Source organism: Mus musculus, chromosome 2 (genome assembly GCF_000001635.26).
Source record: "Mus musculus strain C57BL/6J chromosome 2, GRCm38.p6 C57BL/6J".
Lineage (NCBI taxonomy): Eukaryota > Metazoa > Chordata > Mammalia > Rodentia > Muridae > Mus > Mus musculus.
Window position 1 is genome coordinate 52,603,476 of NC_000068.7, and position 21,535 is coordinate 52,625,010.

The 21,535-nt window shown below is 44.7% G+C and overlaps 1 protein-coding gene and 1 pseudogene across 5 annotated transcripts in view; one reads left to right on the top strand and one right to left on the bottom strand.

The window, feature by feature from the left end:
• Window positions 1–21,535, bottom strand: part of Cacnb4 (calcium channel, voltage-dependent, beta 4 subunit) — a 248,290-nt gene that overhangs the window by 175,156 nt on the left and 51,599 nt on the right. The gene's annotated exons all lie outside the window — the stretch shown is intronic.
• Bloc1s2-ps (biogenesis of lysosomal organelles complex-1, subunit 2, pseudogene) lies at window positions 16,264–17,147 on the top strand (annotated as a pseudogene).

Here is a 21,535-nt window from a genome sequence, read left to right on the forward strand (position 1 = left end):
AAACAGTGGAGGTAAAACCTGAATGTGAAGGAGACAGGCTCTTACAATGGCAAACATTTAAGTGGGGCTGGCTTACACTGGCAGAGGTCCAGTCCATTATCAGCGTGGGGAAGCATGGCATCATGCGGGCAGACTTGGTGCTGGAGGAGGAGCTAAGAATTGTACGTCTTACACCAAAGGCAGACAGGAGACTGTAGCCGGGAGGAGGCTCTCTATACTGGCTGGAGCTTAAGCACTAGCAAACCTCAAAGCCCACAACTGTACTCACTGCACTCCAAGTGATTATAGTGAGGAATTCAGTGCTGTTTTGAAGTTGCTTGAGCTTCTGCTTTTTGACAATGTGCTTAGAAAAGTTGAAGACGTTCAACAAAACCAAAACTAAAGTTTGTCTGCACAAAGTGTGTGTATGTGTATATATATACATATATATACATATATGTATGTATATACATATATGTATATATATATGGAGAGAGAGGGGGGAGGGAGAGAGAGAGGAGAGAGAGAGAGAGAGAACAGACCACTATGGGGATGGCAGTACAAAGTTCATATTAATGCCAAGAGTTAACTTCAAATAGCTTTTTGGAGAATTAAATTTTAACTCAAAAAATTGAAAGTGTAAACATTACCAGAAAGCCAGGCAGATAAGGTTTAACCCTGTAGCTAAGACCTATCTGTGTCCTAGAGGTACATACAGCTGTTTATCACAGCAGTGGCTGATATTCACAAAGATGTACAATGAACAACGAAGAAAGTCGATATGTCTAGTTGGGAAGCAATGTTTTACCCTTTCTGTTTCTTCCGTAACTAAGCAGCTTCCGTAAAGCTTTTACACAGAGAGCACTGTGGCTTGCTATTAGATTGCCCCCAAAATAGTATTAAAAGACTATATAGTACTTTAGCTTTGCTTGTTTACTTAGCACGCTAGCTAACTAGGACACAAACAGAACACTGCATCTTTCCCCTTAAGCACGTCATCATACGACTGTGTCAGTATTGCATACATCATTCATTCGAGGCTTGCAAAACTAGCTAGCTGAAACCCAGTGCTAACTTGTCATTCGGGCTAAGCTACTTACAACCAACCGAGGCTACCCTGTTAGACCGGTAAATTCTGTTTCTCTCCTAACCTCACCCTATCTCACAAACCTCCATTTTGATTTGCATAAATAAGTCTGATGACTTTTCTGGAGACAGGAAGCTTTATCCAAAAGACTTAATCATGGGCTAGAGAGATGGGTCGGTGGGTAAAATTCGGATCCCCAGCACCCATTTAAAAGCCAGGCCCAGCGGTAAGCACCTGTAACCACAGTGGTGCAGAGGTTGGAGGTCGAGAGATGAAGACAGGCAGGCAGGTCTTCCAAGCTTACTGGCCAGCTAATCTAGTCGAAACGGTGAGGAGCAGGTTCAATGAGAGATCCTGCCTCAAATGAAGAAGGAGGGGGTGACAAGGAGGAGAAGGGAAGGAGGGAGAAGAGGAAAAGCAATTGACAAAAATACCAGCATCAACCTCCCACCTCTACACGGGTGTTCGCACCTACACACATGTGGACACACATACATACACACTTGTACACACACAAATACATCACCCACCAAAAAACTGTATATTTGTCTTTTACACCATAGCATGCTGAGACCCTGGAAATAAAGAATGAAGGATAATTAGGGAGACAGAGGTTTCTTCCAAATCCTTTCAGATGTCTACTTTCACTTACTGTATGCGAGGTATGACCACAGTGTTGGGTTAACTGCTCATCTACAGCATGTATTGCCAGCCTACTCTGTCCTACACAGAATAGAAAGAAAAAGATTGCCCAGGAGATGGCTCTAAAAATGAGTGGTCCCTCCTGGGTCAGATAACACTAAAAAGGAAGGAACCATCATGTTTGAAATACTCTGTGAGTTGCCCAAAATATTTCATTATCACGACTCACAAGAACTGTTTGTTTAAAAAAAGGGAAAGAAGCTCCAATGTGAGTCAAATGTGAAGGCCACCAACTCTGTAGTGACAGAAATTGGATGCACAGCACCTCACTTTTAAAGGAATGGTGCCCCCGTGTGGCTTTGAACAGAATTTCAGAACACATTCAGCCTTGACTCCAGGTCCCTCTCTGAAAAAAATAATAATAAATGGATTTGTGTGTGTGCATTTGCTTTTTGTTTCTGTGCGTATTAAAAGGCGGTTGTACATGTGTTTAAGTATGTGAAGAGTTGGCAAACTGCAAGAAGACTTGCTCCTGACACACGACCCATTGTCGCTATGCGTACTAGTGGACACCTCTGAATGAGACAGGGCCATCACACAACACGTTCATGTTCATAAGAACTTCCTTCGGTTATCACAGTCATTCTCAACCTGTGGGTCCTGACAATCCACATAACTGTAGCAAAATCTCAGATATGAAGTAGCAACAAAGATCATCTTAAGGCTAGGAGTCACCACAAAATAAAGGGAGGCCCCCAGGAAGGCTGAGAACCACTGGGCTAGCCAATGGGAATTTCTACAGCTGGGCTATTGTCTGCACAGGTATTAACACTGCCCTTTTTCACTGCAGAAAGACCCTGCTCCAGCCCCCTACAGATGCAGGCTTTCTAAGGCACTGGCTCTTACCAACACTGGTCAGCTCTTCTCTCTGAGTCCTCAGAGTTCTCTCTTCACTGGAAAAAGCTATCGCCTGGTCTGACTTCTGCCTCCAGCTAGTGTTTCATTTCTCCATTCCCCGTTGCTGATATTGACTGATGCCAACTTCGGTCTTTCCGCTTTCAACTTCTGCTCACTACCCCCTACAACCTAAGGCTTAGGAAACACCACAGAAGAGGAGGCAGAAAAATTATAAGAGGACTGGGATATCTGCTAAGAAATAAGTTTCTCTATATGTGACGAGGAAGTTGCACTCATGAAATAACAATATAGTCACCTAAGCAAGACCTGCACAATGACAACACAAGTTGACATCACAACATTAATGGGGTAAATCTCACAAGTCCCCACCCCTAGATGAAGAGCGCAGACAATTAATAACGGCTGCTAAAAGAGGAAGAATCGGTCTTCTTCAGGGATGAGCCTTGTGATGGTTTGTATATGCTCCTCCCAGGGAGTGGCACTATTAGGAGGTGTGGCCCTGCTGGAGTAGGTGTGTCACTGTGTGGTGTGGGCTTAAGATCTTCACCCAAGATGCCTGGAAGTCAGTTTTCTGCTAGCAGCCTTCAGAGGAAGATGCAGAACTCTCAGCTCCTTTAGACCCACATCTGCCTGCCTGCCTGTCTGGATGCTGCCCAGCTCCCACCTGGATGATAAAGGACTGAACCTCTGAACCTGTAAACCAGCTCCATTTAAATGTTGCCCTTATAAGAGTTGCTTTGGTCATGGTGTCTGTTCACAGCAGTAAAACCCTAACTAAGACAAGCCCCTTAGAGGTTACCTAATCCCAGGTGGTCAGCCCTAAACACATACACATACAGCAACACTAAATGAACTCAGCAGGTTGTGTTTATGTTTGTATGTGTGCAAAAATAATAAAGAAAACAAGAACATGAATTTAGGAAGTAGGAGGACAGGGAAGAAGACAGAGGAGAGTAGAAATGATGTGAATACAGTATTTTCATAAATGAGATTCTCAAAAAGTTAATGTTAAAAAAGTAGTTTTAAAAAAAATTCCCCAGTGATGATACATGCCTTTAATCTGAGCAGTTTGGAAGGACAGGCAGGGAGATCTCTGTAGGTTTGAGGCCAACCTGATCTACAGAGCAAGTTCCAAGACACCCAGGGTTACATAGAGAAACTCTGTCTCAGATAATAGTAATACTAATACTGTAGGAAGGAACCAAACTGAAGCCATTTTGAATAAAACCTCCATTTTGAACAGGTGTCAAACAAAGCTTAAGTTCCCAAGACCTCCATGAATGGCAGGTTGACACATGAATATTGGGTAAGTTGCCCCCCTCCCCAACAGTTAAACAAAGCAACTAATGCGATCAAATAAGTATAATACAAAGAAATGTTCCTAGGATAGTCCCCTGCCCCTGAATTCTGGTTGATGGAGACATGTAACTGCAACTTAGCATAGGTGTTTATGGTTTTCAGGTTTAAAAGCTCTGTAACATTCTAGCAGGTATAAGGGGGGTGGGTGGGTCTCAGGTTAGCTCCTGAGTTTGTTCCATGACCCTGATCAAACAGAAGTAGACTGATTATAATAAATTTTTGTCATCTGCATTGACTTAGTATTTGAATAATGTTAGATGCATATTAATAATACTACTAATAAATAATTACTAATAGAGTAATTAAAATAAAATATTTTTTAATCACTGTTGACTCTCTAGCTTCACCCACTGGCAGCATGTGGTACAATTTCCTTTTCCTGAAAATGCTTTCCCTTTGGCCTCCAGGTTCCTCTTCATCCTTTTCTGGCATCCCTTAGTCTCCTTCACTGGGTCTTTGCCTCCCCTGTCTCTAAACCTAAGTGGTTCTCTGTGCAAAATGGGTACTATACTTACCCAGAGAGTGGTGCCATGGCCCACTCCCAAGGGGTCCAGCTTTAATCTCCTCGAGAGAGGCCCGGGCATGCATGGGGTAGCACACTGCTTTGCATTGCAATTATGACCTTGGGTGAGGATGGCTGCCCTGCATGCTGAGCTGCCCCACCCTCAGTTCTCTATCCATCTATACTCAGTCTCCGGGGAGACAGAATCCAGTCCTGCTGCTTATAGTTTCTTTTACAAAATGGAAAGACTGAATCAAGAGGAGGGGTGGGGAGAATGATTGACAGGAGAGAGAAAGCAGGTGATGGGGCTTTGTTAGCGTCACTGCTGTGGGCATCCAGGGCTCAGTACTGCTTGCTCTCCAGAAAAGCTCATTGAGCACGCATCCACAGAGCCTTGGGCATTTTCCAATTGTTTCCTTTCCTACTGGGGAGATGTTTCCCTGGATGGTTAACTCTCTTATGTAGCTTGTAAGGTCCAGAGGAGCCCTGATAGAAGAGAGAAAAAGATGTATGCCCTTGCTGTGAGTCTGAGCTTGTAGCTGCCTGCCAGAGACAGCTACGGCACATACCAAGGGTACAACAACTGACACCAGAGGTATGTGCCACATCTGAGGTCTGCAAAACACAAAGTAGCATCCACCCCCTGCAGTTTCCCATTGCAAACTTCCAATCTCCCTAGTCACCCCTGCCTAAAAATAATAAAAGAAAATTCAGAAATATATAAATAATATATTTAAACACCTTTCTGAGTAGTGATAAAATCTCTTCTGCTCCACCCTGCCCTGAAAAAAGTCCTTCCTCTAGACAGCGTATCCACTCCCTAAGTGCCACCGACCCATTAGTCATGTAGTAGCTATCCATGTAGAGTGGAATGTTATAGTGTAACAGTTGCTATGTTGGAGAAATCTACTTAATAAGAATGATCCTAACACACAAGAGTTGTGACTTTGGTGACTTTATTCTAGTACATTATACATATCCAATTGTATCACCAGTTATTATTGTTAGTTCATTAAAACTAATTTATAATAATATAATAATTAAATATTATAGCTATCTATGCCTAAGAAAAGCATGGTCTGTATGATATATATATATATATATAGATACATACACATACATACATATACATATAGACATAATGGTAGTTTGTATATGCTCAGCCCAGGGAGTGGCACTATTAGGAAGTGTGGCTCTGTTGGAGTAAGTGTGTCACTATGGGTGTGGGCTTTAAGACCCTCATCCTAGATGCCTGGAAGTCAGTATTCTGCTAGCAGCCTTCAGATGAAGATGTAGAACTCTCAGCTTCTCCTGCACCATGCCTGCCTGGATGCTATCCTGCTCCCACCTTGATAATGATGGAGTGAACCTCTGGACCTGTAAGCCAGCCCCAATTAAATGTTGTCCTTATAAGAGTTGCCTTGGTCATGATGTCTGTTCACAATAGTAAAACCCTAACTAACAAATATATATAATTAAAAAAAAAAACTGTGTAAACCTTGATTGCTCCTTGCCACCTCTACTATGTGGCTGAGACATTACTATCTGCACCTGAATCACAAGGGCAGCCTCCTGACTGCTCACCCCACTCCCACCCTCCCTTTGACCCTTGAGGACACTCTCAGTTCAGCAGCCAGGGTGGTCTTTTTAAAACAAAAGAGAACAAATCCCACAAAGGCTTCCTACCTCACCCCACACCAGTTCATGACATGACTCAGCCCTGTCCCTTTCCCCTCTCCTTTGTGCCAGGGCTGCTGCTGTAGAACCTATTCTGATTGCAACAACAACAACACCCTGCTCTGCCTCCCTTCCTCGGGGTCTACAATGCAATGGTGTCTTTCCTCCAATGTGGTTTAAAATAGACCATCACCTCTAACATGGAGTGTGCATTTCTGACTGAGCTTATTTTTCAAATCCCACAAAGTCATGAATTTCCCGTTAATCCCCAGTATTTTGACTAGATTTTTTTTTGGCATATAATAGCCACTCATTAAATAGGAGTTGTGAATGAATGAGTGGCAAAAAAAAAATGAATGAGAAGACTAACATTTATCATATTCTACATACCAGTTATTACTAAGCACTTACACGTGTTAATTGATTTAAGCCTCAAAACCAGCTTAGAAGCTGAGTTCTTTATTCCCTTGTTACATATGAAAAGATACATAAAGAAAATAATCGATCAAATTGTCAACCTTATACAGTTCTTAAGTAGACATTAAAGTCTGAACATAACATACCCTGTAGCACAGACGCTCAACCACAGAAAACTCCAAGTATCACTAACAGCCTTTAAGATAAACCACACCTCCAATCTCCTGAGAGACTTTGCTGCTCCAATATAGATGAACTCGTGGTGCCTTGTGATTTGGCTGCCACAGGGGGACCAGAGACGAGTGTCACAAAGAGAAATCATCAAAGGTGTGGCAGTCATCTGACTGGCAGATGTACCCATGCCACAGCTAACAGTTACCCAGCATTCCCACTGTCCAGCACAGTTACCAACCCTGAGACCTGGGTGAGGAATACGTCAGACAAAGCTGCATCTAATGGAAGCAAAATCGATAAGATAATTCTCTAATGGAAAATCAAGTCCCAACCAGGCAATGGCCAGAACTGAGAAGAGCTGCAATATACGGTTGGCTCTGTGTTGATGCTGTTCCATTTTGGTAAACCTCCTGCCTCTTCCACTCTTGGCCCACATCAAGTTGCTGGAAAGCCCATGTATCCCCCTCACCTGGAGAAACTAAAAATAAGACCTGGTCAGACCAATAACTGCCATAAAAAGTCAAAGCCAGTTGCTCCTGCCTGATCCAGCAATATTTCAGTGCTGGAGCCTGCCACCCCCAGCCCTAACCACCTCCCCAGATAAAGATCTTTATAATGCTTTGGGCATGTGGACCCCATCAGTACTGACATCAGAATTAAATTTTAGGTGAGAAATTGACTCTCCATTTCCACAAAACAACATGAGACAAAAGCTACCTGAGCCAAGACCTAAAACAACGATGGTGGGAGAAACGAACCAGTGAGCAGCAGCTTATATCCAACAGTGCCCTCCCAGCTGGAAGCAACCATTTAGAACTGGGAGTTCAAGGGGTTGGGCTGATGGACACTGCACCATAGCCTTACCGATTTCCTCTCCATTGCTGTAATCTCTACACCAGCGAAGGGCACAACTGGGAATGGCTGTACTGCAAAATTAAAACCATTTAAACATGCATGTGGAACAGAAGCCAGACATTACTGTGACCCAGATTTTTCTTTGTTCTGCAGGAGCCTGAGTGCATTCCCCTGACACCCAGCAATGCCTCCCTTTTAGACTACAGACAAGCGAGGTCCTTCAAGTAACTGGTTCTACTGTAGCCTATAGACAGATCCCTCTACAACTATACCTTTAAATACTTAACCACGGCGAAATACTAAGAACAGAATGGCTTATGTAATAAGAATTAATATACACTTGGTTTTCAGATAATTGTGCCATCATTTTATCAGAAAGATGCAATATGTGTGACCATGTCATTTGTGTTGGCTTTCCTGAGAAAGAAACTGAGAGCTACCTCATTTGTTCTCTTTGACCCTGGACCAAGACTGAGACCAGAGAGCAATGATTTGGTCACAATTTTGTGTCACAAACTGGGTAAACACTTTGCCCTGGGGTTTGCAGTTTCTCAAGGAAATGAAGAATGGAGCTTTGCATTTAGTGTTTAGATGCAGGAGTTTACCCAAGTGGGTGCCATCAGAAAAGTGACAAATACCTAAAAATATCCCAGCTCTTCCTGTTGTATATAAATGCTAGTGAAAGAAAATGAAAGGGATGATTTGGTCAGGAAACTTCATAGAAGATGTTGCAGCTATATAAATTTGAAGGAGGAAAAAAATCCAAGTAGCCTGGGATTGCCTATCCAGACAAGTAGACCAAAAGGAAAAGGAAAACAAAAAAACAAAAAACAAAAAAAACAAAACGTTACTGACAATGGCTTGTGCCACCTCACTCCACATCAACATGCTGCAGACTGTTAGGATGAATCTGAAATATCAGCATAGAGTCTGTACTATAGACACATCATTGAATGCCAGAGCCCCAGCTTGTGGCACTACTTTAAAAGCTGCGGAGCTTTAGGAGGTGGGGCCCAAGAGGCAGAACTGGGTCTCTGGGAACAGCTCTTAGAAAGCTACAACCAGGGGCCTAGCAAACACAGAAGTGGATGCTCACAGTCAGCTATTGGATGGATCACAGTGCCCCCAATGGAGGAGCTAGAGAAAGTAACCAAGGAGCTAAAGGGATCTGCAACCCTATAGGTGAAACAACAATATGAACTAACCAGTACCCCCCCCTGCCCCCCAGAGCTCGTGTCTCTAGCTGCATATATATCAGAAGATGGCCTAGTTGGCCATCAGTGGAAAAAGAGGCCCATTGGTCCTGCAAACTTTATATGACTCAGTACAGGGGAACACCAGGGCCAAGAAGTGGGAGTGGGAGGTTGGGGGAGTGGGTGGGGGAGCATGTGGGGGACTTTTGGGATAGCATTGGAAATGTAACTGAAATAAATACCTAACTTTAAAAAAAGTAAGAAAAGAAAGAAAGCTACAAGCTAGCCGGGCGTGGTGGTGCACGCCTTTAATCCCAGCACCCAGGAGGCAGAGGCAAGTAGATTTCTGAGTTCGAGGCCAGCCTGGTCTACAAAGTGAGTTCCAGGACAGCCAGGGCTCTTCAGAGAAACCCTGTCTTGAAAAACCAAAAAAGAAAGAAAGAAAAAAGAAAGGAAAGTTACAACCGCATCTAGCTTGGTTTCTACCTCCTATCTGTTGCCATGTGAACAAGTCACTCCTTGATGATTCCACCATCGTGAGTGCTGTATGCCTTCCCTGCCATGATGGACTGAAATCTTTGGAAACCATGAGCCACAATTACCCTTTCTTCCATAAAGTGGTTTCTGTCAGGAATTGTTTGTCAGGACGAAACAAAAATATTATTACAAAAGTATTATTGCAAGGCCCTAGCCTCCAATGCAATGTACTTGGAAGTGAAACATCTAAAACATATCTGGATTAAAATGGCAGCAGAAAGGAGGGGCCTTTTAGGATTAGTACTCTCCCAAGGAGAGAAACAGACTAGAATTTTCCATCTCTACAAGGTGAAGACAAACAAGAAGCCATCAGCCTACAAACCACTAAGAGGCTTGCTGTAGTCTAAATGTTTATGAATCTTAGAAATTTAGATCCAAGTCAGGTGGTAGTGACACACACTACCCTGCGCTTGGGAGGCAGAGGCAGGAAGATCTCTCTAAATTCAAGGCCAGCCTGGTCTACAAGAGTCCTGTAGTTTCAGGATAGCCACAGCTACACAGTGAAACTCTTGTCTCGCAAAAAGAAGAAAGGAAGAGAGAGAGAAAGAAAGAGAGAGAAGGAAAGAGAGAAGGAAGGGGAGAGAGAGAAGGAAGGAGAGAGAGAAGAGAAGGGGAGGGGAGGGGAGGGAAAGGGAAAGGGAAAGGGAAAGGGAAAGGGAAAGGGAAAGGGAAAGGGAAAGGGAAAGGGAAAGGGAGAGAGGGGGTGGGGTTCAGATCAAAACACAATTCTATGGACAGTGAATACGTGTAGTAATTTTTTTAACTCCCAAGATAATGGTATTCAGAAGTCAAGCCTTTTGAAGGTGATCAGGTCATGGGTGGGGATATTCTTTGTGATAGGATCAGTGTATTTAAAAGAAGCCTGAGTAGGACCTCTGCCCTTTCCAACAAATGAGGACATCCTGAGAGTCAGTTACACTTGTCAACCAGAAAGCATACCTTCATTGGGCACTGAATCCACCGGCACTTTGATGTTGGATTCCTTAGACTCTGAGAGTATATAAAGGCCTCTGAGAGTATATAAGTTGCCCTGACTATAGTATTTTGTTGTGGCAGTATGAGATTCTCATGACTGGCATGCGATAAGGGGAAATTTCAGAGAAAGAATCACTGAGTTCAAGAAGCGTTGGCTTCTGAGGTCAGCTACGAGCTCCACTGCCTTCTGGAACTGACGCTGTGTGAAACAGTAGAAAAGCTGGCTGTTCAGTCATTGTCCAGCCTTGGACTCTGGCAGGGGAGGCTGATGTCAGCAGTCTAGGAGAAAGGTGCTCAGAGTAAATAAGAGGATTGCATAGTACTGACAGGATGTCCTACTGATAAAGAAATGGCAGGTTATTGAGAAACTTTCTTCTGGAGAGAAAAGGGACTGAGGTGGGATGACAATCCACCCTGGGGCACCCAGAACTGTCTGGGATTTAGCATCTCCTGTCCCATGTCCTGAGAAACCCCTAAGCCCTGGGGATATTTGGTCATACTACACAGGGCACATCACAAGTCACAAAATCGTGGCACGTTACAGGTGTATGGTATGACAAGGAGAAGAAGGTAAGGACAGGATATTATTCTGAGGATAAATCATGATTAAATTGCAAGGGGCAGGGTAAGAGAACATTCTGGGAACCAGAAACTCTGAGAGTGAAGGAGCACACAGCAGGTGGAGAGTCCTTCTCAGATCTCCTGCTGCTCACAGGTGCCATGCTACCTGAACTGAAACCCCTAGTGGCCTCCTCCAACGACCCAGCCTGAGAGAGGAAGGCAGGTCAGAGAGCCCTGTGCTTTGTTCCGTGGTCTGGGACTTAGCAGATCTCAAGTGTCCTCATCCTTTGGGGTTTCTCACCTCCCTGGATACTTGTCCTAAGACCCCCCGAGGCCTCTGGGAAATGAGAAGAAAGTCAGTGGGGATAACGAGAGTCCATCCTCCAGACTTGGAGCTAATAGAGAATTAGGCAAGAAAATAAGGATGCTTCGATAACCATCCATAATTTGAAAAGAGCTGTCTCTTCCATAAAGGGAAGTCTGTCCCCTCTACTGGACTGCAGCTGCCTAGAAGGCTGTAAGCTCTGTAGTGTGTCTCTGCAAAGTCAGGGACACAAGCTTTTCATTTTTGTGGCTTTATGCGCTCTGAGAGGGCCAAGCATGGTCCCTCCAATACCCAGGCAAGTAGAGAGTGGACCTAACCTTGCCAAAGAGGGATGTGAGGTAACCATGGAGATTCACGACCATGGTTCTGCTTAAGCCGTATCACACGGGTCAGGAAGGTGTCTGGATAGCTACAGGAACACACCCCCCCCCCCCTCAGTACGCCATAATTTTAATACCTCAATAGTTTTTAATGGAAGTAAGAAGACCTGAAGTTCAAGGTCAACCTCAGTCGTGTAAAGAGTTTGAGGCCAGCACAGGCAAAATGGAACTGTAACTTGGTAAATGAATTTATTAATTCTAAAAAGAGGTTTTTAATTTCTGCCAGAAGGCTAACAGAGAGGCCAAAAAAAAAAAAAAAAAAAAAAAAAACCACTGATCTGGCTAATTTACATGTATTAGTTCATTTGCTCTCACAACATTGGAGGGGATTCATTATTGTCTCCCTTCTTGGGCAGCAAAGCTTAACCAAGCTACACAGCCAGCAGGAAGTATTCACAAACACTACATTCAGTTCTAATGCACTATCCAATTTCTCTAAGTCCCAGGTACACAGCTTGATAGGACTGGTCCAGCTTTTTCTGTCATCCTGGAATCTTGTCCAATAAACCTTGGTGCGAACTAAATCAGCTTAGACATCTTGGAGGGATTTGGCAACTCTTCTTGTCTGGAACCAGTCCCGCAGTGTCAGCTGTCCAGATAATCCGGGCGCTGGCTGCTCCGTGAGGAATCAGGATTGCCCAGACATGCTACCTGAGCTCCATTAACAGCAAGTAAATTAAGTACAACAGATTCATTTATGTTTATTCATTTAATCTTTAAATGGTCTCAAACCCTTCCCACATGTACAGGAAGGATGTGAACTGCTCAAGTAAAAAATTATGTCTCCTGCTTGGGTGCTGCTCTTCTCTGTCCATCTTTCTCCCAATGCTCTTTCTCTGGTCTTAGCATGATCAATGGCTCAGTAAGTTCTACAGTCCAAGGTTACAGCTACGTAAGTCCATATCACTCCTGATAAATACTAAAAGGAGTTTTGATCCAAAAAAAAAAAATTTTTTTTAAAGACTGACTGAGTACACTTACCAAACTGTCCAAATATCACTGCTGTTATGAGTGACAATGTTCTAGTGATATGGGGAGATATTAAAAAGACATTCTGCAACGATCATCTGTTTAAAGAGGGGGTATTCTCTGTGATATAGATTGTACCCCTAAACTATTTTCAGGTGAAAAATAGTCACTAAGTATAATATTACAATTTTTAACTCGACCCCAAAACTGGTTCTTATAAGTTCCCTTGGACTTGTCATATTTGATGACTGCTTGGGTTCATAACGAGCCCCAAAGAGAAACTTGTCCAGGTAGAAACATACTTTTTATTTTATGTTTTGAGGGTAGGGAATGCTAGGTTGAGATACTGAAAAGCATACACAATTTAAGAAACATTTCTACTGTATTAAAAATTTTCAAGTTGAAAAACCAAAAAGGTTATAAAATCCAGTGCTGGTTTACTTATGTATGTTTGTTTGTTTTTGAGACAAGAGCTTTGACATATAGCATAGGGTGACCTTCAAATGCATAATTCTCCTCCCTCAGCCTCACAGATTCTGGGATTATAGGTATTGATTACCATAGCTAGACTAAAATCTGTGTTTAAAACTTTGAAGGTAGGCTTACTTTATATATATATATATATTTTTTTAATTAAAAATAATCTCATACTATATATTTTAATCATGTTTTCTTCTCCCCCAATTCCTCCTAGATCTGTCCCACCTTGCTCAACTGAAGAATGGATAATGAAAATGTGGTACATCTACACAATGGAATACTATTCAGCTATTAAAAACAAAGACATCATGAATTTTGCAGGCAAATGGATAGATCTTGGGAATATCATTCTGAGTGAGCTAGCCCACAGACCCAAAAGGACATGCATGGCATGTACTCACTTATAAGTGGATATGAGCCATAAAGTACAGGATACCCATGCTACACTCCACAGAACCAAAGAAGCTAAACAAGAAGAAAGGCCCAAGTGAGGAAGCTTGAATCCTACTTAAAGGGGGAATAAAATAGTCATAAGAGGCAGGTGGAGGGAGGGAACTGGATGGGAAAGGGGAATGGGGGGGGGGGTCAGGATCAGGTGAGGGCAGAGACAAGAGAGAGGAACAGAAAGCAAAGAGAATGAATGGAATGAAAGGAAATCTACAGCTTGGGGGGGGGGGGGGGATGGACTCGAGGATGTGCCAGAGACCTGGGATGGGAAAGGCTCTGAAAGGAATGACCTTAGCTTCTTTTTCTTATCTAGAACTTTTGCCATACTTTTAAATAGTTACTTTGAGAACTCTCCAGTTTGTTTCTGAAGGCACTCAGTGCTGTGAGCTTTCGTCTTAGCGCTGCTTCCATTGTGTCCCGGAAGTTTGGGTATTGTTGTGCCTTCATTTTTCATGGAATTCTAGAAAGTCTGTCATTTCTTTCTTTATTTCTTCCCTGACCCAGAGATCATTAAGTAGAGAGTTCCATCAAAGTGTAGGCTTTCTGGTGTTTCTGTTGTTGTTGAAGTCCAGCTTTAATCCATGGTTGTCTGACAGGGTACGAGGTGCTAATAAATGCACTTTTACAACAATATAGGAAGAGTTTCTGTAACCTGAGGAAGCAGTGCAGAATGCAGAGGCTCAGAGGGGAGCTATAACACAGAGAGAGGAGACAAGGAAAGGGGATAGTTACAAGAAGGGGGTGGCTTTACAGTGAGCCTGACTAGGATAGAGGCATGGCCTTCCATCAAGAGATGAGACACTTGGAGTAGGAGACAACTTCAGACTCCAACACAGAACACAGCTCCCCTTCTGCTCTCTGAGCATTGCTCACATTCATAAGCAAAATTGAGGGAAAGGAAATCTGTTGGCATTGCCGCCGTTCAGTCTCCCAACACTGATGAGGAAGAGACAGAAGGGTTTAGGGAAGAGTACCATGCCTGAGACCCTGGGCTCCATGCTCAGCACTGCAAACAAGGGGCAGGAAATCAGACACTTGAGCTGTGTGGCCGTAGTCCACCCAGAGACTCACTACAACCTCTACTTGTAAGGAACAGCTGAGGTCCTTTCTGAAATTGAAGATAGCAAACTGAATTGCTTATACCTGGTTGATATAAGAAGTCCCCCCCCCACCCCCAGCAGAGGTGGAACTTCTGCGGTGGCCTGAGTAAGGACACAGCCAGGTGAAGACCACACCAAGTTGGAGGAACAGACAAAGTGAAAGCCTTGATGTGGTACCTGGTTTGCTCTGTGTGAAGTCAGAAAGATGGGGTCAAGTGAGGAAGGATTTGGATGGAAGAGGATGCTGAAAACTACTTTTGCAGAACAGAACATATTTACCAATGAAAACTAAACATTCTGGTTAAATCATCCCTTTGGCATTGTGGACTAGTCACCCTGTAAACATGACCATACATAAGAGGGTGGGCATTGAGGCTTGACCAGGAAGCTAGGACAGCAGCTTCTCCTCCCATCCGCAGCCTCAGTTGCTTGGCAACCTTGCAGATAGGTCTCCTGAGGTCTCCTCCAGTCTTCAGCACCTTCATAGCATGTGAAGGTTCTACTCTACCAACGGCTGCCATGGGAGGCAAGAGGCAGATTCACTGTGATCTGGATAAATACCATTTCCAAAAAGGAAGCAGGCACCCAGGCTGATCATCTTTTTATAAATTCTCCTGCACAGAAGGCAGGCATTTTCTCAAAGGGTGAAGGAGCCAAATTTGGGTTGGGGGATATTTGCCTCATCTTAGGAAGCGCTCAGTAATCTTGACAGAACATTAAGCTCTTGTTCTAAGGAGCCGGGGGCCATGAGATGAGTGAGACAGAGACAGGTGAACTTTTACCCCCTTGCAAGGATGCCTCCCACCCAATTCCTTGATGTTTCAAGTTTCCCTGGGCAGGATTTATTCAGTCCCACCATCTTCAGACAACAGACCCATCCCTTGCTTCTTAAGAGACTTAGACCACAGCTGGACAAGGGCAACGAACAGCTGTTTTCTTCTCATCCTGTCTGAGCCACATGCTATTTTTAAGTCCTTATCTCTAACACACAGGGAATAAAGTTCAACTGTTTCTTATGTTGCGGAGGAAGGGATAAAGAGGGGGACAGAGAGATGGAAGAAGAGAGGGAGGGAGAAAAGGGAGACACACATATCCAGAAAAATGCAAGCTCTCTTCCAGGTAAAGCCTGTCAGGCAGGCTTCAAAGCAGGACGGAGTCAGGGTGAAGTCCCCTTGTTATTTACCTTCCAACAGTGGCTGTTAAACTATCAGAATGCACCGGGATGAGCCGTTTAAACTTTGTTTCAAATTAAAATCCCAATAGAAGTCATATCTTACAAAGTAGGTCTTACAAACAGTGGGCAGCTGAGACCTGCGGGAGTGGGGGGGGGGGGCGGGAGGGGGGGGCACCAACCCTGACGCAGGTCCAGAAGACAGCAATTAGCACAGTACTTCCTGTCTCCAAGAGGGCATCACTGGGTCTCCAGTGAGGGTGATGGCAGTGAAGGGGCGAGGCCATGCTGCAGAGGAATTGAGGAGTCCTTGAGAAAGACAAACTAACCTCACTCTGGCTTCCCATCTTTACTGTAAACCCGGCTGTCCTGGTCAAATAAAATGGCTGACACCTACAACCTCAGCTCACAGGGGGCTGAAGCAAGGGGAGTGGTGACAGTCAGAGGCCACCCCTGGGGGCAGGTGAGAGCCTGTCTCAAACAAAACAAACAAGTAGATGAAATAAACCCTGTTGAGCCTTGGGTCGGGCATGGCGGCGGCTGCGGAGGGCGTCCCGGCGACGCGACGGGAGGAGCAGCCACCTCGAGATGATGCTGCGGTGGAGACAGCCGAGGAAGCAAAGGAGCCTGCCGAAGCTGACATCAATGAGCTCTGCAGGGACATGTTCTCCAAAATGGCCACATATTTGACTGGGGAACTGACAGCCACCAGTGAAGACTACAAACTCCTGGAAAATATGAATAAGCTAACAAGCTTGAAGTACCTTGAAATGAAAGATATTGCTATCAACATCAGCAGAAACCTGAAGGACTTAAACCAGAAATATGCTGAACTACAGCCATATCTGGACCAGATCAACATGATTGAGGAGCAGGTGGCAGCTCTGGAGCAGGCAGCCTACAAGCTCGATGCTTATTCAAAAAAACTGGAAGCCAAGTACAAGAAGTTGGAGAAGCGATGAGAATCGTGTTCATGTGGCTCAAGTGCTTGTTAATATGGGAGATGTTTTATAACCACTAAGTCATGAGGCTGACACATCATCAGAGCTCCTCAGAAGAAAATGGCTGGTTAAGCCCAAGGCCACGCAATACTGGATGAACTGGAGGGCCGTGGCTGCTCCGGAGTCTCCTCTGAGGTGGTACCTCTCAGAAACTCACACCTGGGACTCCTCACCGTTTACTTGAATGCTTCATCATCCATCTAAGATGGAGACTGTAGAGTTCAGGGCATATCTGGGTTTGCCAGTAGAGTCCAGTGAGGGGACCTGTTTTCCCTGGTATTGGGCATTTAGCACGTCATCTTCTAAAATGGCTGCTTTGTTTTGTTTGTTTTGTTTTCTACTGATGATATAATGAATTGTTAACAAGATTCTAAATTAAAAAGGAAAACAAAACAAAACAAAAAATAAACCCTGTTGTGTCTGTATGTGTGTGTGCATGTGTGCAGGTCCCCACAGAGGGCAGAAGAATGTGTTAGGTCCCCGGGACCTGGAGTCTTAAGTGGTGGGGGGCTATTGTGTTAGTCTCCCGGTCTCCCAGAAATGAACTCCTGTTCGTCCAAAGAGCAGCCAATGCTCTTAACTGTGGAGCCATCTTCCCAGCCCACGGGTCAGTTTTGAGAGTCTCAAGGGTAGCTGCGAGCCCTGGGAAGACTGACACAAAAGTATGGGCAGTTGTGGGTTGGAGTGGCCCCTTGATTAACTGAACACATTTCCAATTTCTAGACCTAGCTCATTTGGTAATCCAATGGCCTTGAAAATCCGAACTTCTGTGTAGCGCAAAGTCCAACACCCAGTGAGAGAGAAAGGTCTAGCATCAATGCCACCATATTGTAAACAATATTCAAATGCCTCGTGAGAGGCAAGTGCTTCATTAAATAACACATTCCTTTCTCCTTAGTCCCAGACAGGAATGTTTAAAATGCTCTAAGTATATTGACATGTGCCTAAAATGGATTAGTACTAACCTTTTAGATGAGCCACAAGACTGCCTGAAACCAATCAACAGAAAATCTCTCAAGCTTCTTCCCCCAACCATTGACGAATTTAAAACAAGGATAAATTAACAGCTGGCAAAGTTACTCAGTGAGTAGAGTCACTCACCACCAAGCCTGGCAGCCTTAGTTCAAGCCACAGGTCCCACACGCTTGAAGAAGAGAACTGGAAATCTTCTCTTCTTCTGGAAATCACTCTACATGTGACCATGGCAAGGGTTGGCACACATTCACACACCAAGAATCAACTAGTTAGACAAATGAATTGTTAATCCTGCCAAGTAGCTATTTTTAAAAGACTACACTAAATCACTTAGCTGTTTGAGCTAAATTATACCAATAGGAATAAAGGCGAGGAAGATGAGCTCCCCGTGCCTGTTCCAGCAATACTCACAGTGGCCACGAGGTGAACGCACCTAAATGTCCATCTACAAAGCAAAAAGTAAAACCTACACATACAGTGGAATATTATTCAACCCTTTAAAGGAAGGGAATTCTGCGACATGCAGATGCAATCTTGAGTATATAACGCTAAGTGAAGTAAGTCAGCCACAAAGATGACATATGCTACATGAGTCACTTAAACAAGGTTCCTAAATCAGCCAACCTCTTCTCCCCATAGCCCCAGGTCCCCACCCCCATACTGGAGACCAAGCCCAGGTCTCTGCTAGGCCAGAGTTCGGCTACAGAGATAAATCCTAACTGCTACAGCCAAATTCCTAGATGGTAGAACACTGAACAATGGTGGACAAGAACTGGGGGAAGGAAGAGAAGAAGCATTCAGTAGATACAGAGTTTCAGTTTTATTAAAAGGAAAAGGCACAGAGATGTGTTGCACAGCCACGCACATGGGGTTAACACAGCCATGCCACACACCTGCAGTGATTAAGCTGGTAACATCTGTGTCACATGCTTTTGACCACAATAAAATGTTTGTAAGGGACTGGGGATGTAGCCTACCACAGGCAAGAAGCCTGGCTTCCATTATGAATACTGACAGGAAAATGAAATATTAAATTTAATGAAGGCCGGGTTTCAATGCAGAAATGGACCTCCAGAAGCAAAGTTTCCAGTCTGAGCAATGGTGCTGTCAGGGTAGAACTCAGTGCAAAATACACGCTAGCGTGCACTGGACAGACCACCTTAGAGCTATAAAGAATCTACCATGAACTACAGCTTCAAAAAGGCAAGGATGAGCCAGGCCTTTAATCCCAGCACTCGGGAGGCAGAGGCAGGCGGATTTCTGAGTTCAAGGCCAGCCTGGTCTACAGAGTGAGTTCCAGGACAGCCAGGGCTACACAGAGAAACCCTGTCTCAAAAAAACAAAAAAAAAAAAAAAAAAAAAAAAGGCAAGGATGCCCTAGAGGAGGTAGCAAGAAGATGGTAAGTTCAAGGCCAGCCTAAGCAACATAGTGAGCTCTTGTCTCCAAAGAGCTAAGAGAGGGGTGGGTTGTAGTTCTGGGGTAAAGTGACTGCCTAGCACATGGAAATTCTCAGACAGAGTTGGGAGGGCAGAGCCACCAGACCAGAATCCTTAGTTGGGTGTTTGCATCTCCAAAACATTTATGACAAACAGTGCCACAAGATGGCACACTGACACCATATTGCATACTTAGTGTGCTGGCCACTGATGGTGGTGATGATGATGGTGATGATGACGATGATGATGGTGATGGTGTGTGTGTGTCTTTCTGTGTGTGTGTAGTTGGGTAATAAGGCTCCCAAGTGTTTACTGCCTCCTCAGCTACTTTCTCAATCACATGAGAGTCTCCGTTTGGGAAAGAAGAATGACACTCTGTTTGCTTCCTTGAAGAGTGCTTAATGGTGGATGTTACAGTAACACTTATTATACCTAACGATACAACAAGGCTCCTTCTTTTCTGCATAATTCAAGAATGTGCTTATGAGGCATTCTGCTTCCTATTGATTTACTCACTGAATTAAACACAGACACACACACACACACACACACTGGGGGAGAGAGAGGGGCGGGGAGTGAGAGGATATCCTGATTGGGGTCCCTGCTAGGAACACATTTATGGGTCCTGGCAGGGACTGCCTCCACTTATGTCTTAGTTCCTTCAATTCATCTTCCATCCTGACCTGGGGAATTTTGAAGCAAAGAAAAACAAAAACAAAAAGCCAAGAAGTACATCCTAACACATTTTAAAGCATCCCACAAACAACCAAAGACAGCGGCCTTCTCCAGTGATCTTCATGCACAATTTGATGAGAGGTACTGATCCCCTCTCAGGGAGGACTCAGTGTTTAGGATGTCACTCTTCCTAAGGACTCGAGGGAGAGAGAGGCCATTGCATCCATGGCTCCCTTAAAGCCAGAAGGCCAGAGGTGCTTCCCCCCAGGGATTCTCTCTCCCAGTTAGCTGAAAGTCAGCCAGGGTAGTCACCCTGCAGTCACACGGCACCAGGGCTGCATTCCTGAAGCTGTCTGCTGAATGCTCCAGCAGGAAGCTGGCGGAGCCCCAGCCTGTGGGAGACACAGAACCAGGCTTCAACAGCTGGAGGCAAAAGGCAGTGACCTCCCAAAGAGGTTGGGACAAAATGCAGCACCCAGGGAATCTGTTCAGCCTTTACACTGGGCCAGGAAAGGGGGGAGGAGGCGAGAACCCCTAAAGTAACAAGTGCTTGGAACCCACTGTGATCTAGCTATCATATTGTGTTTTGGGGTGGGAGGTGGGAGGGTTGGTAGTTTTTTATAAATCCTACTTGTGGCAGAGTTCCCAAATTCTTCAAAGCTTCCAGGATACTGGACACTGTGGTCGGAACATAGAACAAAAAGCCTTGTAAGGCAAGGGGCTCTCTGCTGGTGATGCTGCGGCTTGCTAATTCTCATACCAAGAGTGTGCACACACTGCGGAGAACAGTCAAACAGCCCTCCAGACCCTTCCCAAGCTCCACAGCTTGCCTTAGGCCTAAGGAGCCTAATTGAGACCGTAGAGCCCTGCTTTTAGCTTCTGTTAATGGCAAACCCCAGTTTGAGTGACGGCTGCCCAGAAGCGGCAGTGCAGTTTGATTGCAGATAATGAGTGTGCTCAGCAGAGCTGATAAATGCCTAGGTGACTCAGGAATGGAAGTGGGGAGGTGTGAAGGATCAGCTGGAGGGACCCAAGAAAGGCTCGTCCTTATCCAGCTGGCCATTTTCCTGTGGCCTGGCACCTCTTTAACAGCTCATTAGACACAGAGGCCAGCTCTCATTCCTTTTTGAATCTCTCTTCTCAAAAGATCCAGGCAATAGAAGCAGGCTGCACTATCAATGTGGTCACTTTCAAAGACACACACGGAATGATCCAGGAGAGGGTAAGAGATTGGTGTCCCTAGATGGGAGCACTGGGCTGGTGGTAGGCTTGGCTAAAGTCACCCACATTAGTGGCGTAAACAACAGTGAGCTCAGAGAGATGACTCCAACCTAGGGCATTCTCTGAGCAGAAAAGAAACTCCCTTCCCAGGACTGGATGTCTCCACCAAAGAGAACAAGACTTCCCCACAGTTCCCTAAGTCTGCTGGCTCAATGACCTGGCTCTGGATGGGCATCTGAGAAAGAGAATAGCCAGTCCAGAATCCAGGTCATTCCTTGTGTATATGAGTACTCTACAAGCTGACATTCATTTCCTGTGGGTCTCCATCCGAGTAGATCATTGGCCAATACAATCCACAAGGGCAAAGAGAGCAGAGGCATCAAGCCGTGGGGGTTGGAAGGAGTCGGAAGCCATGTTTGGTGAAGGAACCACACTGGGGCCAGCAGTCAAGAGACAGATCAGCTTTACTTAGGGTGAT